Genomic DNA, 15767 nt, shown 5'->3' on the forward strand with positions numbered 1-15767 from the left:
TTACTCTTTACTTGTTTTACTCATGCAAGCCCAGGTGAAACAAAAGAGCGATTTGAGATACTTTTTCAATACATTTATTGAAACAATTGTAGTCTTGCATAGAGAGAATGAGCTTCGATAATTTGGTAAATGAAACTAACAATGTAGTCAGCATTATGAGCATGGTGAAGAGAATAAACAATCCAACCATGGCAGATGATTTCTAGAAATTCTTACCTATCACTAACCCTATACTGAGAGCATAGTTAGTTTACCTTCTGCCTTTTCCCAATTTAAGAGAATAGCCTTAGCCCCCATACCTGGAGAACTGAATAAGGAATTGGCCTGTAATGCAGATGTAGTGTCGATGGCAGTTTTTCCCTGCAAATGGGAAGCTCAGTGCCAGCAAAACTGCATGTCAAACACAGTCCATCTGGATCAGTGCATCATTTATGTAAATCAAAGCAACACTGTCTTGGAGACACAGCTATTATGCAATGATATGTCTAGATGTTAGAAGCTGTCTCTGAAGGGGCTACACAAGCACTAGGATATCTTGTACTGTGTTCCTAGCCTTGAACAGAGTGCACAGATTATAGGTCGAGAAAGGCAAACTAGAAACAAGCAACACGTACATTGTAGTCTTAGAATATTATTATGCAAGCCTAAATATTTAAAATGTCACTGCTAAAACTGTGTAAAGTGTAAAATATAAGACTGAGCTAAAATGAAGAACCATGGTCGGCCCAAGAGGGCCTCACTACATGTTCATGAAGGAGGTCTATAAAAATGATTTATTGTAAAATTTACAATTGGAATGATTTCTAATATTCTAAACATCTCAGCAATTATTGTAAATAACAGTGTTAATGTTTGATATGCCCCAGTCATATTGGTGACACAACATGTTTTCTTCTTGTGGCCTGTTAGAAAAAATATAGCAAACAAGCATACATTTTATCAGCTTCACCATTTAAAGAGGAACCATGCTTTTGTGGACCTGTGCTTGCACCACACTCTATAATACCCTTAGGGCCAGATTTCAGAAAAGTGGGGCTGCACCCAATGCAGCGCCACTTTTCTTGCGCCCCTTAGTACCCCCTAATGTCACCATGTGTGTCCCTCATCTAAGGTACAGAGCACTATGGCAGTAGTTAGGGAACTAGCGTCAACATTGTTGATGCTAGTTCGGAGTTTTGCCGGACTAGCGTCAACATTTTCAAAGCTAATTCTGCAAAGCCCACTGAGGCCCATTTAAACAATGGCGTGTCTTCTTTTAGCACCTCTCCTGAGCAGGCATTAAAAGTGCAGAAAATATGACACAAAGAAATCTCTTTACATTGCAACATCTTTAAGCTCCCCCCCTGCAAATGGGGGGAATGTCTCCTTTGCATACATTATGCCTGGTGCAGGCATTGTGCCACTTTATAAATAAGGTGCAGGGAAAAGGCCACCTTAGAGCCTCCTTAGCAGAAAAAAATGACATTAAGGCTGCACTAAAGTGGCACTAGGCCCACTTAAACAAGGGCCATAATGCTCAAAGAATGGCCATGTTAGCATACACTCAATCCAGCACTGTATTTAATACTAAAGACATATAAAGAAGCCTTGTCAGTCATGTCTCAAGAAATGGCATGACTACTCATCCACATCTACCTGGAAGAATAAAGGCGCAGCAGGCCAACCTCTCAACCCCTACCAAATTGCTAGGATCCTAGGGTTCTAGTAAGCTGGAAACAAAAGCACCCACATGTAGGAAATGCTTCTTTTTCACATGGACTGATGCTACTTTTTTGGCTCTGTGCACAGAGCCAGGCCCCAGTAGCTGTCCTGTGCTCTGTCCCCTAAAATACATTGAAATTGATTATACCATTATTTGGCATGTTTAACCTGCCTATTAGTTCCTCATATTTGGTACACAATGTACGCAGGGCCATTAAGTTAAATGTAACTAGTGGACTGCAGCACCTTTTGTACCATTCACTACCGTGACAGTGTAAATATGGTTTCAGGCCTACCAAAATAGCCTGACTGTCACAGTTTAAAAAACTGCAATTCAGTCTATCAAAATAAACCCTTTTGACAGGTCTAAATCTTCCTTTCAACAGGTCTAAACCTTCCTCTTAATTGCTACCAAGTAACCCTACGTAGGCTTGCTGCCTTGCCTAGTGAATGATCTTGACTTCAAAAGAAAATATAGGGGGTAATTATGAGTTGGCAGTCTCCGTACCGCCATGTTGGTGGCAGAGGTTGTACTGCCAAAGGGCCGGAGGTAAAGACTGCCAAATTATGACCATGGCTGTCTTCCCAACAGAACACAGCCAAACCACCGCAAGTACGGCCAGTGCGAACATGCCACCACAGATGGCGGTAGGCACCTATAGGCCAGTGGGGACCAAGTTGCCGCAGGAAATATTACGAGGCTGCACACCGCCAACGTTTCTGCCGCAATCGTACCATCACAAGAAGAAGAAAACACTCACCATCTGAAACACATACCTGACTGAAGCTGCCCTGGAACCTGAACTAGAAGTCCTCCCACTGCTCCTGCTCAAACAATAACTCCGGAACCAGCAGTGGCAATAAGAACAACAACCATGAGAACACACGCCTACCTCACACTGGAGGGAAAACCCACGTTAAACATGCAGACACAACATACACATCCGGGACTGCCTGCGATGGCGACATACACATAAAACCACACACCCATACCTACATACACACACACCAACATACACACCCATACTACACACACATACTCCCTGTTAGACCTGACAGCCTTAGGGTGGTCACCCCTAACTTTTTGCCTACCTCCCTCCACTTTTTAGGTACTGTTTTTGCTGGTTTTAAGACTCTGTGCACTTTACCACTGCTAACCAGTGCTAAAGTGCATTTGTTCTCTCCTTTTAAACATGGTAACATTGGATCATACACAATTGGACTATTTAATTTACTTATAAGTCCCTAGTAGTGTTTACTAGATGTGCCCAGTGCCGGTAGATTAAATTCTACTGGTGGGCCGCCAGCACTGGTTGGGCCACCCACTGAAGTAGCTCCTTAACCTTGTCTCAGGCCTGCCATTGCAAGGCCTGTGTGTGCAGTTTCACTGCCAATTCGACTTGGCATTTAAAAGTACTTGCCAAGCTTAAAACCCCCCTTTTTCTACATATGTCACCCCTAAGGTGTGCCCTGGCTAACCCCTAGGGCAGGGTGCTGTGTAGGCAAAAGCCAGTTCATGCACCTATGTAGTTTGCATGTCCTGGTAGTGTAAAACTCCTAAATTCATTTTTACACTGCTGTGAGGCCTGCTCCCTTCACAGGCTAATATTGTGCTGCCATCATACATTGTTTGAGTGGTAGCTGCTGATGTGAAAGGAGTAGGAAGGTCATATTTAATATGGCCAGAATGGTGATACAAAATCCTGCTGACTGGTGAAGTTGGATTTAATATTATTATTTTAGAAATTTCACTTTTGAAAAGTGAGCATTTCTCTGCACTTAAATCCTTCTGTGCCTTACAATCCACATCTGGTTGGGTTTAGTTGATGGCTCCCTTGTGCATTCACTCAGACACACCCCATACACAGGATACTCAGCCTCACTTGCATACAGCTGCATTTTGAATGGGTCTTCCTGGGTTGGGAGGGTGGAGGACCTCACACTTATATGTCAGAATACTGTAGCCTGGCCTCACACAAAGGGCTGCCACACCACCTACTGGAACCGTGACAGACAGGATTGAACTGAAAGGGGACCTGGTGCACTTCTAAGCCACTCTTTGAAGTCTCCCCCACTTCAAAGGCACATTTGGGTATTCAAACAGGGCCTCTGCCCCTAACAACTCAGACACTTCCTGGAAAAGAGAACCTAAACTAGAACTTGTAGCTTGCCAAGAAGAACTGCCGGGCTGCCCAAAGGACTCAACTGTCTGCTTTCTGTGAAGGGCTGCTGCCTTGCTGTTGCCCTGCTGCTTTGCTGCTCTGTGGCTGTGGGGAGAAGTGCTCTCCAATTGCTTGGATAGAGCTTGCCTCCTGTTCCCTGAAGTCTCAGGCCAAAAAGACTTCATCTCTACAAGAAGGACTCCTTGTGCAGCGAAAATCGATGCACAGCCTGCCAGAAATGACGGACAGCCTGCACCACGGAGGAAAATTCACCCCACGCCGAACCAGAACAACACAGCCCGACTTCGCAATGAGAACAGCGACGCAGCGCCAGCGTAGTGACCGGAAATTCAACGCATGACCCACTGGATCAACACACAGCCGAGCGGGAATGACGCAGCATGACTTCCAGAGAGGAATCGATGCAGTGCCTGCTGTGCGCTAGAAATTTCCATGCAATGCCCACCGGATCGATGCTGCCCCTGTGACTTTGTCCTATCAGCACCGGGAAATCCACGCTACATCCCCGGGGTGTCCAAAAACCCCACAACCAGAAGAGGATCCACGACCGAGTGCCGGAAAGTGACGCACACCCCCTTTGTTTCCACGCATCTCCTCCTCTGTGATTCTTTGCCGAGATTGTTCACGCTAACCAAGTACTTTGTGCTTGAAAGAGACATTTATTGCTTTTTAAAGACTAAAGACACTTTATATCACTTTTACAGTGATATCTCAACATATATTTATTGCATTTTAATCGTTTTGACCTACATCTAATCCAGACAAATATTATCTATTTTTGAAAACACTGTGTGGTGTATTGTTGCGGTGTTATACTGTGTTATTGCATGATTTATTGCACAAATACTTTACACATTGCCTTCTGAGTTAAGCCTGACTGCTCAGTGCCAAGCTACCAGAGGGTGGGCACAGGATAATTTGAATTGTGTGTGACTTACCCTGACTAGAGTGAGGGACCTTGCTTGGACAGAGGCTAACCTGACTGCCAACCAAAGACCTCATTTCTAACACACCCGTACTACACACCACGGCCAACACACATCAACCGAAAGACACAACACTGGCACTGTCTAACACAACCATCAATGATAGCAGCAATACACACAACAACACAAATGCAAGTACGCAGACGCTTTTCCAAGCAACATCATAGCACACCTCAGCAACAAAATGTAACAAAACCAAACGATCAAGAAACACAATCACACTGCAGTACAATGAATCATACATCACAACAAGCTAACACCACACACAATGCATATCACACAGCCATCACCACACACACGGATTCACACACAACAACCACAGAAAGGCACACAACATCACTGTTACATATCTCTTCACAAGCAATATAGAACTTAGCCACATACATGCATGTCACAAACACAATCAGATCTCACACACATAGCACAGCAATGACAGCGGGGCAAATGGCAGGGACACATCCACAAGTGCACAGGCACAACAGCTGGCACAGCCAAAACACACACGTCACACACTCACAAACCAAAGCGCACAAATACCAAACTGCCAAGTAGAAATAAAGGCCGGACAAGTATGTCAACATCGAATCAAACAACATATTTGTCCACCTGTATTAAAAATTCAGAGCTTATAAAAAGAAATCTATGTACAATTAAATGGCCAATGGCCAGTCCAAGGTGTCAAAGGCACAAATGGCACCTTACAGTGCCCCAACTTGACTCCGGACTGCAAAATGACCTCCCATCGTATGGGCATCAAGGGGGCAGGCAAGCACCTCAGGGATGAGGGGTGGGGTGGGGGTGATGGGCTTCAGTTGGAGAGGGAGGTCCAGGGTCTTAGGTTTGGGAGGTAGTCCTTGGGCCTGGGCTTGGGAGAGGTAGAATTCTTGGTAGGGGAGGGGCATGGGCACTAGCAGGGGACACAGGAGGACTTGGAGGTGGAATGGTAGGACTTGGGGAAGGAGGAAGAACACTTGAGGGTATCACAGGGTGGGAGAGGAGTAGGGAAAAAGGAACACTCCACAAGGAAATGTTATTTTGACACACAGGGCGGTCATGACAAAAAGGTTTGGGAGTGGAGGGAGAGGGAGTGGTTGTAAGATGTGTTGGTTTGGATGTCTTGGGTGCAAGTGCATGCGTGGAATGCTGTGTCTGGGTGTGGGTGTCTGTTGGGTGGGTGAGTGTGGGCGTTTAGGTGTCTTGGAGGAGAGGGTAGGAGGTGCAGGGACATGCCATGCTGGATGGTGACTGTCTGTGGGGTGGAGTGCGCAGGTATGGTAGATGTGCTGCATGTGGGGGTGGGGGTGATTGTGGTGGGTGCGGATGTGGTAACTGGGGTGATGTCAGGGGGTCTGATATTGTGGTGACTGTTGGTAGGACAGGTATTGTGGCTGGATCCATGAATTATGGTGTGGTGGCTGCAGGTGTGTCAGGTGTAGTGTCTGTGAAGGAAGGGGTGGTGGGGGAGTCTGTCGAGGTAGTAGATGTTGGTGTGTCTGCAGGTGGGTGTTGTTTGTGTGCATGCTGGTGGTGGGTTTTGTGGTGCTTGTGCTTGTCAGTGTTACCTTTGTCTGTTGAGCTGAATGCATGCCTGGGTGCTTTGGATGGCTTTGGGGACAGAGGTGTGGAACTGGGGAGAGGTAGGTGGAGGGGGACGGTATACAAAGGGATACTAGCTGCCATCAGTGTGGAGGCTGGAGCCTGAAGGGTCTCTGGAGGCCAGCCAAGGCACTGTCAATGCCCACCAGGAACACATTGCTCTGTTGGACTTGAGCTGCCAGTCCCTGGATGGCATTCACAATGGTGGACTGACCCACAGAGATGGACCTCAGGAGGTCAATAGCCTCCTCACTGAGGGCAGCAGGGCTGACTGGGGCAGGGGCATAGGTGGTTGTGGTGAAGGAGATGCCCACCATCCTGGGTAAGTGGGCAAGGGCAACTGGGTAGGGAGCTACAGGGAGGGTGGTGCTGAAAGGGGGGTGGTGGACAAAGATGGTGCTGGGGCGGTCCGAGAAGGATCTGCCACTGCCAAGGAGTATCCACTGGGGGAGGATTCCGAATAAGAGGTGGTAGATCCAGTCCGCCCCCGGTACTCCCCTCGCCCTCCATCCCACTGGGTCCCTCGTTCTCGCTGGCACCACTACATGGGTCCTGTGGCTGCTGTTTCCCCACTCGCCTGTGCCCCTGCTTCTTCGCCTGACGATGCTGATGCACACAAATATAGAGGGCGGGAGGAAGAGAGAGAGAGAGAGAGAGAGGTACGGCAAAAATGGTTTAACAAAGTGCTCTCACACACTGTTTAACAAGCACATCTATGACAATACGTATCGTGGCAAGGCCATCGTAGATGCCAATATACATCAACAACATCATGTTACAACATGTCCATACTACCCACCCCTGTTTTGCACCACTCACACCTACATCAATATGTTAGTAGGACAGCACAACTGGATTTATCCACACAATGACTACCGATGTGATTTCTGCTGGTACAGCATGCCCTGGATGTAATAATTGTCTGCCAGAATGCACATCATACCTCTCCTTGCCCCCATCACCCATTGGATGTCTAGCTGACTGAACATAACACTTCTGGCCACTACAGTTAAAACAAATCATCAGACCATGCCCTCTATAACACATCCATAACATTTAAGACAACTCCACTCACAGACCACACAGCACCTGCCTGTCACATTACATGCCAGACCAAACCCTCTGTAAGGTGATACCAATATGGGATTCAACACTGAATGTGTATAATAAGAGTCTGTGGTATCTCTATTTGAAAAGTCTGTCTCAACCAGAGAGCCTGATCACCAGACATCCAACACGTATATGTCACAACTGGTCATACTGCTAAGTGCATCCACAAAGTCCCACATATCACATACAACACATCCATACTCAATCACTGAGTGCAGTATCACACCAGATGTACTCCAGGAATACCCATATAACATTATGGGCCACTTGCATTGCAGCCACACATGCAGTCACACCTGTCAGACTGTGCAACATGACAACTCCAACCTCAAACACGACTCCAGAAATGCCAATACTTGTCACAGAGGCCAGACAATACTCATCTCAGATGGTAAATGTCATGATGCATTTGGCACATATGGACCAACACTACTCCCTGTACACCACTTACACATCCCACTACTACATGAGACAGCCAGGGGAGACTAAATGCAATATCAAATTCACATCTTCTTGCCATGTGACATGCAATTGGCCAACCTCTCCTAATCTGCCACTTTAGCTTGTCCAAGGCAAGCAGAAAAGTCCCAGCCCATCAGATGTGCTCCCAACTTACCAAAAGGGCATGATGTAGGCAGTAACTTTGCAATGTAGCGCATCAATTGCCAGGCCATTGTCATACATCCTATATACATACCATGGTGACATATACGAGTCATGTCAAGGCACTTACCACCTCTTGTACCATTCCATTGATTGAAAGGTAACATTCCCACAAGTATTGTACCTAGGAATGCACAATGTCTGCTATAGACCTCAACAATTGTACATGTATCAGTATCCCAGTTTGCCTAACTTTACATACCCTACAGTCAGCAGATCATCTAAATATGTCAATACACCTATCAAATCAATGATCCAGTCCCATGAAGGGCACATCTATAGTGGAACTGTAATGGCTGCCCCATAGTCAGTCAATAACATAACCAGTACACAATGTATGCAGTCCCTGTGATAACACTAGAGTCACAGAGTAGCATTTACAGGTATCCTACACAGATAGGAGTGGACTGACACCTCAGAGCCACAAATGCAGATGGATGGAACTGGTCATACTTAATGCTTAGGGTGATACTAATACTCACATCCATTGCATAGGCAGCATGGTCTCACACATGTGGTCATGTAATTGACCATCTCCACATTCCAGACATGGTGAGGTCTAGTAATGGGAGATGTACACCACTGACAGTAAAACATGCAAACACATCTACTATCTAAACTCAACCACCTGTCTTCCGGGCCCAGAGACTCAGGTCCTCCTACCGCTTTCTGCAGTGGGTGCTCCACAAGCTGTGGACCTCCCAGGTCTGCACTTGCTTGGCTATGACATGCCAGATCCCTTTCTTCTGATGGGTGTTTCCCATGCATGGATGACACAGACAGAATGAGAAAGTCAGGTACACACTTCCCATACCACCACTATCACACATGACTATGGAATTGGGCTCACCTGTTCCTCTGGTGCCCCACAAAGCTGTCCATACAGGGGTAGGACCCCATCTATGAGCTTCATCAGCTCTTCTGGGGTGAAGGCTGGGGCCCCATCACCTGCAAGAGATGGCATGATGGCTCCCAGAGACAGAACACACCAGCTTAGCTCGTGGAGGTCTTGCTTGCAAGAGTGTCAGGAGTCAAGTGAGCAAGGTGGCAGAAAATGGTGGTCACTGCACTGCATACAGGACCGCCACCACGGGCGGTGATCGCCATGGCCCCTATCCCCATTAGACAGCAATTTTATCCAATGAGAAGTTGCACAGCGATTGTGGCTGCCTACCGCCATGATTACATATGCTGGCGGACTTAGGTCACATCTAACTGTCCTGTGAAGCAGGCCAGGCAGATGCCATTGTTAGAGAGGGCCTTTTTTGACATGCCTGATGTTGATGTGTTCTAGAAATTGTAGTACCCAGGGCCCATGCTAACCAGGTTCCCCGGGTCAGCGCTCTTTCCCTAAATCTGTTGTGATGCTTTTCCACAATTGGATACACCCTTAGTTTCCACTATAAGTCCCTAGTAAGAGGGTACCTATGTAACCAGGGCAAGGGGTACTATGGGTAGGCCCCTGAGGGAAGCAGCACTGATTGTGCCACCCTCTAGGGCCATGCATCCAGATGCTCCCAGCACTGCCATTGCAGGCTGAGTGTTCTGGTGCAAACCTAAAATACAAACTCGACATGGCACACTTCCTGTATGCCCTGTCCACCATACACTGCTTTTACTATGGGTAAGTCACCCCTCTGGCAGGCCTTACAGCCCTAAGGCAGGGTGCTCCATATTATATGTGAGGGCATAGATGCATGGTGTTGGAAAATGGGTTATTGGTAGGGCAGGTAGGTACCTACACCTAGCAACAAGCCACTAACCTCCACATAGGTACAGTTAGGTCTCAGTAAATTAATCCCAGCTCTACCCTTGGTAGCTTGGCATCGAGCGTCAAGGCTTAACTTAGGAGACAAAGTGTAAAGCATTCAAATATCACAAAACAGTAATTAAATAAAACACAGGAAACAGTTTAAAAATCCAAAACCAATTTATAAAAATAGCTTATATTTTTATCTTTAAAATGACACAAAAACGATTAAAATCGGTTCAGGGGAACCGGAGATATGAATTTTTAAAGAATTATTACTTTTCTAGCGCTTAGAAACAAAAAGCGCCAATCGGGTCATCTGGTTGCACCTCGACCGGGGCAAAGTCAAACTTTCAGGCCGACCGCGATGGAGCCCTGCTCGGCTACAGGTCGCGGGAGGCCTCGGTTAAAAAGTTACCTTCTGACTTAGTCTTTATTTTGAAGTTTTTCTTCACCGGGACGAACCTGCCAGTTGAATCCGACCTCCTGGAGCCCTTGTCCGGATACGCGATGTGGGTTTCCTCGGTGGAGACTTTTACCTTCGGACTTAGTCGTTTTTTCGAGATGAAAATCCTTCGACCGGGGTAAACCTGGATCTTGATCCGACGTCCATGGAGCCCTTCTCGGATACAATGGCTGGGAGGTCCCGGTCAACTTTTTACGTTCGGACTTAGTCTCTTTTTTGGATGTTTTTCTTTACCGGGACGAACCACGAAGTCAGGCCGGGTCGCGGTTGAGGCAAGCCGGCTAGAATTTCCGCGGCGGGTCGGTCCCTCTCTGGAGCTTTTTTCCAAAAATTCTCAAATCTTTTCCAAACTTCTGGGGCTTCACCCAGATGTTCTTTTAAGGTTCTTTTGGGGTCCACAGCTCACCCCAAGGGTCCAGAAGTTCTGTGATGGTCCTTGGGGGGTGCGGACTTCAACTCCCAGAATGCACCTGGCGCAAACTCCTTTTTGGCCACTGGGCAGTGGTCAGCTGGTCGCTTCTTTCAGGAGTTGGTGCAGGGGACTCTGGTTAGCAATTTTTCACCTGTAGCAAACAGGGAGTCCCTCCTTGAACTAGTTGAAGCCAGGCAAAGTCCTTCTTGTGGTGAAGCCCAAGTGTGCAGCTGGTGCAGTCCTTCTGAGTGCAGGGTCCAGGTGCAGGCCAGGGGTCCAGCAGGGCAGTCCTTCTTCTTCCTTAGTTCCTTTCTTGTTGAATTCTGGAGGGGATCTGAGGTGTGGGTGCAGGTCTGCCAGTTTTATCCTTGCTCCTGGGTGAAAAGCAGGGGGGCCCTGGTTCTCCAATCAGGGACAGGGTCTTCCCCCTGTGATGACCACTTCCTGGGAAGTGTGGCAAAAATCCATCCTAGAAGGCAACAGTCTCTAAAAATCCAACATGGATGAATCTGATTTTTGGAGGTTACATCTGGCTGAGCCCACCCACTGGTGTGGCTAAAAATCATAAACACACCCCTCTCCTGCCCTCTCCTAATCTAATCAAGGGGGCACCTAATTGTCTGGGGTTGCAGGATGTGGGGGTGTTGCTGGGTGCTGCAAATGTCCTCCTCTGCCTTTGAAGACCAGTTTGGCAGCCCTCCCCCTTCCTGCCTCACCATCTGCTGAGGGGAGATTCTCTCCCCCAAGCACATTCCTTTGTGTGAAGCCAGGCCACTTCACACCTAATCAAGGCAGCCTGGCAGAAGCTGCTGCAGGCTGGCCAATCAGAGCACAGCAGCAAAAACAATGCAGAGCTGAAATTGGCAACTTTTTAGGTAAAGTCTAAACTTTTTACCTGGACAAGTTATATTAAATCCAACAACTGGAAGTTGTGGGATTTATTACAACAATCAATTTGATACCAAATTCTTGGTATGTAACATTTAAGGAGACTTTAAAATTTAAAATAAAGTCTGCCCATTCTAGCCTATGAAGGCCATTTACTTCAATGAGGGAAAAACAAATTTGGCTGTTTTTACCTCACCAGGGCTTATAAATCTATTTTTATAAAGTCCCTGCTTATAGTTACATGGCACCCAGCCCTAGGGGCACATAGGGCACACCTTAGGGGTGACTTATATGTAAAAATAAGGTAGTTTAAGACTTTGGAAGTACCTTTAATTCCAAAGTCGAATTTGCATATAACTTTAATTTAAAAGCAGCCAGCAAGGCAGGCTTGCTTTTAAAATGACACTGGGCACCTCAGCAGTGCAACTAGGTGTGCACCACCTATGCTGTGGTCCCTAAACCTACATGCCCTACCATATACTAGGAACTTATTGGTAGGTTAACTTAGCCAATTATAATTAGCCTAATTTGCATATCCATTTTACACAGAGCACAGGCCCTGGGACTGGTTAGCAGTACCCAGGGCACCTTTAAAGTCAGGAAAACACCAGCAAAAAGTGGAAAATGGGGGCAAAAAGTTATGGGGCCTCTGCAATCAGCCCTGTTTTCTCACACATGGTCAATATGCCCCCACTGTGTCCTTTGCAAACCTGGGACATAGTGAATGAATAGAGAACCCATTTTAATAATTGTGCTGGACACTGGTCAACACGAGTTTCCCAGCTACACGATGGCCACTATGAACCCTGGGTTGTTTGGTATCAAACAACTCAGAATGATAAATCCAAACTGCTTCCAATATTGCATTTATCCCTAAATGTACCAAGGGGTCACCTTATAGGTGTCCCCCTGCAAAAGCTAACTATCCTGGCACAGTTGCTGACTGGTCCTATCCAGCTGCCACCTCCAGACAGCCAATATACAAACATTGGGGCAGAGGTCTGCCTCTCCGGTTTGTAAGACAATGCCCTTCTGTGTGTGGGAGCTAATACCCCGTCCCTCAGGAATGTGCACTGTCCTGGCATACAACTTCAAAGTGCTTACCACCCTTGAAACTCAATGCCTAAGCCTGCTGCTAGCAGCAGCTAGCATCTTGCTTTGCAAACCCTCACTTTTAATGGGAGCAAAGGCGAGAAACTTACAAAAGGGTAGGAGAAGTAGCCTCACCTGGCATGCAGCCCCCCTAAGGTGTTGCCTGAGAAGTAGACCCTCAAATTCAGTTTCCTCCATCTTGGAATGGAAGAAAATTGTCAATGAGGTTTAGTGAAGTGACCCTTCCTACAGGAAGTGGTCACTATAGTGGGCGTAGCCACCCTAAGGTAAGTGTCCTATTGGACATTACCAGGTTCCCCCTACAACACCCTCAAAATTCAGTATTGGTCACCCATAGACCAATAAATCAGATTCCAAAGGACAAAGAAGAAGACAGCCCCAAAGAAGACCACAACAAGAGAACTAAGGATGTGCTGCATCAGAAGAGTAGTCAAGACCCTGCCTGCTGCATCTGTGTCCCAACAATCGCTGCTGCGGAGGAGCTAACCACTGGACTGATCTAAAAAAATCCGGAGGACCTCCAGGCTTTACAAATAGCCTGAGATCTCTCTCCTGAGTGGAGGCACCACTCAAGAAAGCAGCAAGAACCAACGAGCCAGTGAGGGTCACTTCACTGACTGGCCAATATCTCTGCAACCTGAAGTCACAGCTGGACCTAATGACACACCCACAACAGCTCGGATAAGCCATACAGGTGTGCCAAAGTTGGTGGCACTGCATCCTCTAGTGGCTGAGTCGTGCTAATATTACAGGTACTGGCCAGTGCACATCAGACTTCGATAAAACCTCCTCCAGAGCTGCAACTGGACCAAAAGGAAGCCCCAGTTGACGGACTTCAGAAACACCCTGGACCTTCCACCAGAGTGCCACTGTTGTCATGTGAGCTGCACTCAAAGAACCTTACCTCCAGCTCCAATGGGCTCCATTGCGCCCAGCTCTGGATTCACCAACTCCCCATGCGTCCAGCCACCCTACGTCTTGCAATGAGGAAACAGCTGTGCTCCATGGGTCCCTAACCCCTTGTGACCTCGATAGCCTAAGGGTACCCAAAGGCACACCTTTAAGTTTGCAACCATCTCCTTTTCCAGGTGGCCCCTCCAAGTGGCCCTGTGCCTTTGTCAAGGGACTTTCCAGCTCTGCTCCACCCAGAACAAAGAGATACCTGAGGCTCTCCAGATGGCACAAGGTGCCCACCTACTGCTTCAACCATCTTGCAAAAGAAGAAAGTGGTAACCCAATTGTACGATTTTTAATGCATGCTTAAAAGTGACTGCCTATGGGTTCCTATGGTGCGTAATTATGCACAGAAAGACCAACTTTATTAACTTTTGATCATCTTGGTCTTAAAATTATATAAAAATCTGAAGTATTGTTAGAAAATTGGTCTTGAGTTATTCCTTGAACTTGTGTGGTGCATGATTGATACTGTGAGAACAGCAAATGCTTAGCACTTCTCCAAGATCAGCCTAACTGCTCAACGAAGCTACCTAAAAAATTAGAGCATTAGATGATCTAGATTTTGCCTCTGGAAACCCACGTGTGGTTGCCTGGACCCTCTACACAGTGTACCTAGTTTTGGTGCACTAAATAGAGGGACAGCCTCCTACAGCCATTTTGTGCACATATCATGCCTTGCAGTCCCTAAAGAAGTGCATCATACACATTCATGTGTTAACTGCGGAGTAGGCCTATGTTTTTCCATCATAGTTTAGCCATTACATGTGACATGCATGTTACTGTGACATGCATGTCACTGTGCCACTTCAGCTTGCCCATAATGGTATGTGTCAGCAGTGCAATGCATGTCTACAGTGTTAGGTATGTGCAATGATGACATCTTCTGCTTACATGTGTGAAGTACTATTCACTTAGTACATGTTCTACACTCTAGCCCAGATTCCTTGCCATGAGGAGATTGAGATATGCACCAGTGTACTGACCACTGCTTGACCTTTGAACCATGGAGGACAGGCATATCATCCAGCCCCATCGCCTGAATCTTCATACCATCATGGATCTATGTGCCCAGTTGGAGCCTGATCTTTTGCATGCCATACGCAATCCCTATGCCATCCCTCCCCCAGTACAAGCCCTGTCAGTGCTACACTTTCTTGCCACTATGTCATTTCAGAAAACAGTGGGCTTGAACCCAGGGATGCCACAGCCCATGTTCAGTCTTGTGTTGAAGGATGTACTGTGTGCTTTCTTGAAACACCTGGACAGCTACATCAGGTTCCCCCAACATGGAGATTTGACCTATGTGAAGGCAGACTTCTATGATATGGGACACATCCCTCATGATATAGGGGCCACAGATGGCACCCATATAGCCTTGGTCCATCCAAGTGCCAATGAACAGGTCTACTGGAACAGAAAAAACTACCACTCAATCAGTGTTTAGGTGGTGTGTCTGGCAGACCAGTACATCGCCCAGGTGACAGCTAAGTTTCAGGATCTGTGCATGACTCCTTCATTCTGAGTGACAGTATGTCCCACACATGATGGTACGACTACACACAGAGGGGGGTTGGCTCATTGGTATGTATACATTTGGATGTGTGCTTCTGTTGTGGCATCTGTCATCACAATCTTCCCTGTGACTGTACCTGTAGTGTAACAGGTCCTACCTTTATCCACACAGGTGACTCTGGCTATCCTAACCTTCCCTGGCTGTTGACACCAGTGAGGTACCCTGCCACGAAAGGGGAACTCCATTTCAATCAGGCCCACGGCAGGATGAGGCATGTAATCAAAAGGACATTTGGCCTTCTGAAAGCCAGGTTCAGGTGCCTGGACGTCTCTGTAGGTGCCTTCCTCTACACTCCCCAAAAGGTATGCCATATCATAGTTGCCTGCTACATGCTCCACAATCTTGCTGTGAGGCGTCAGATACCATTGC

Source organism: Pleurodeles waltl, chromosome 2_1 (assembly GCF_031143425.1).
Source record: "Pleurodeles waltl isolate 20211129_DDA chromosome 2_1, aPleWal1.hap1.20221129, whole genome shotgun sequence".
NCBI classification, from domain to species: domain Eukaryota; kingdom Metazoa; phylum Chordata; class Amphibia; order Caudata; family Salamandridae; genus Pleurodeles; species Pleurodeles waltl.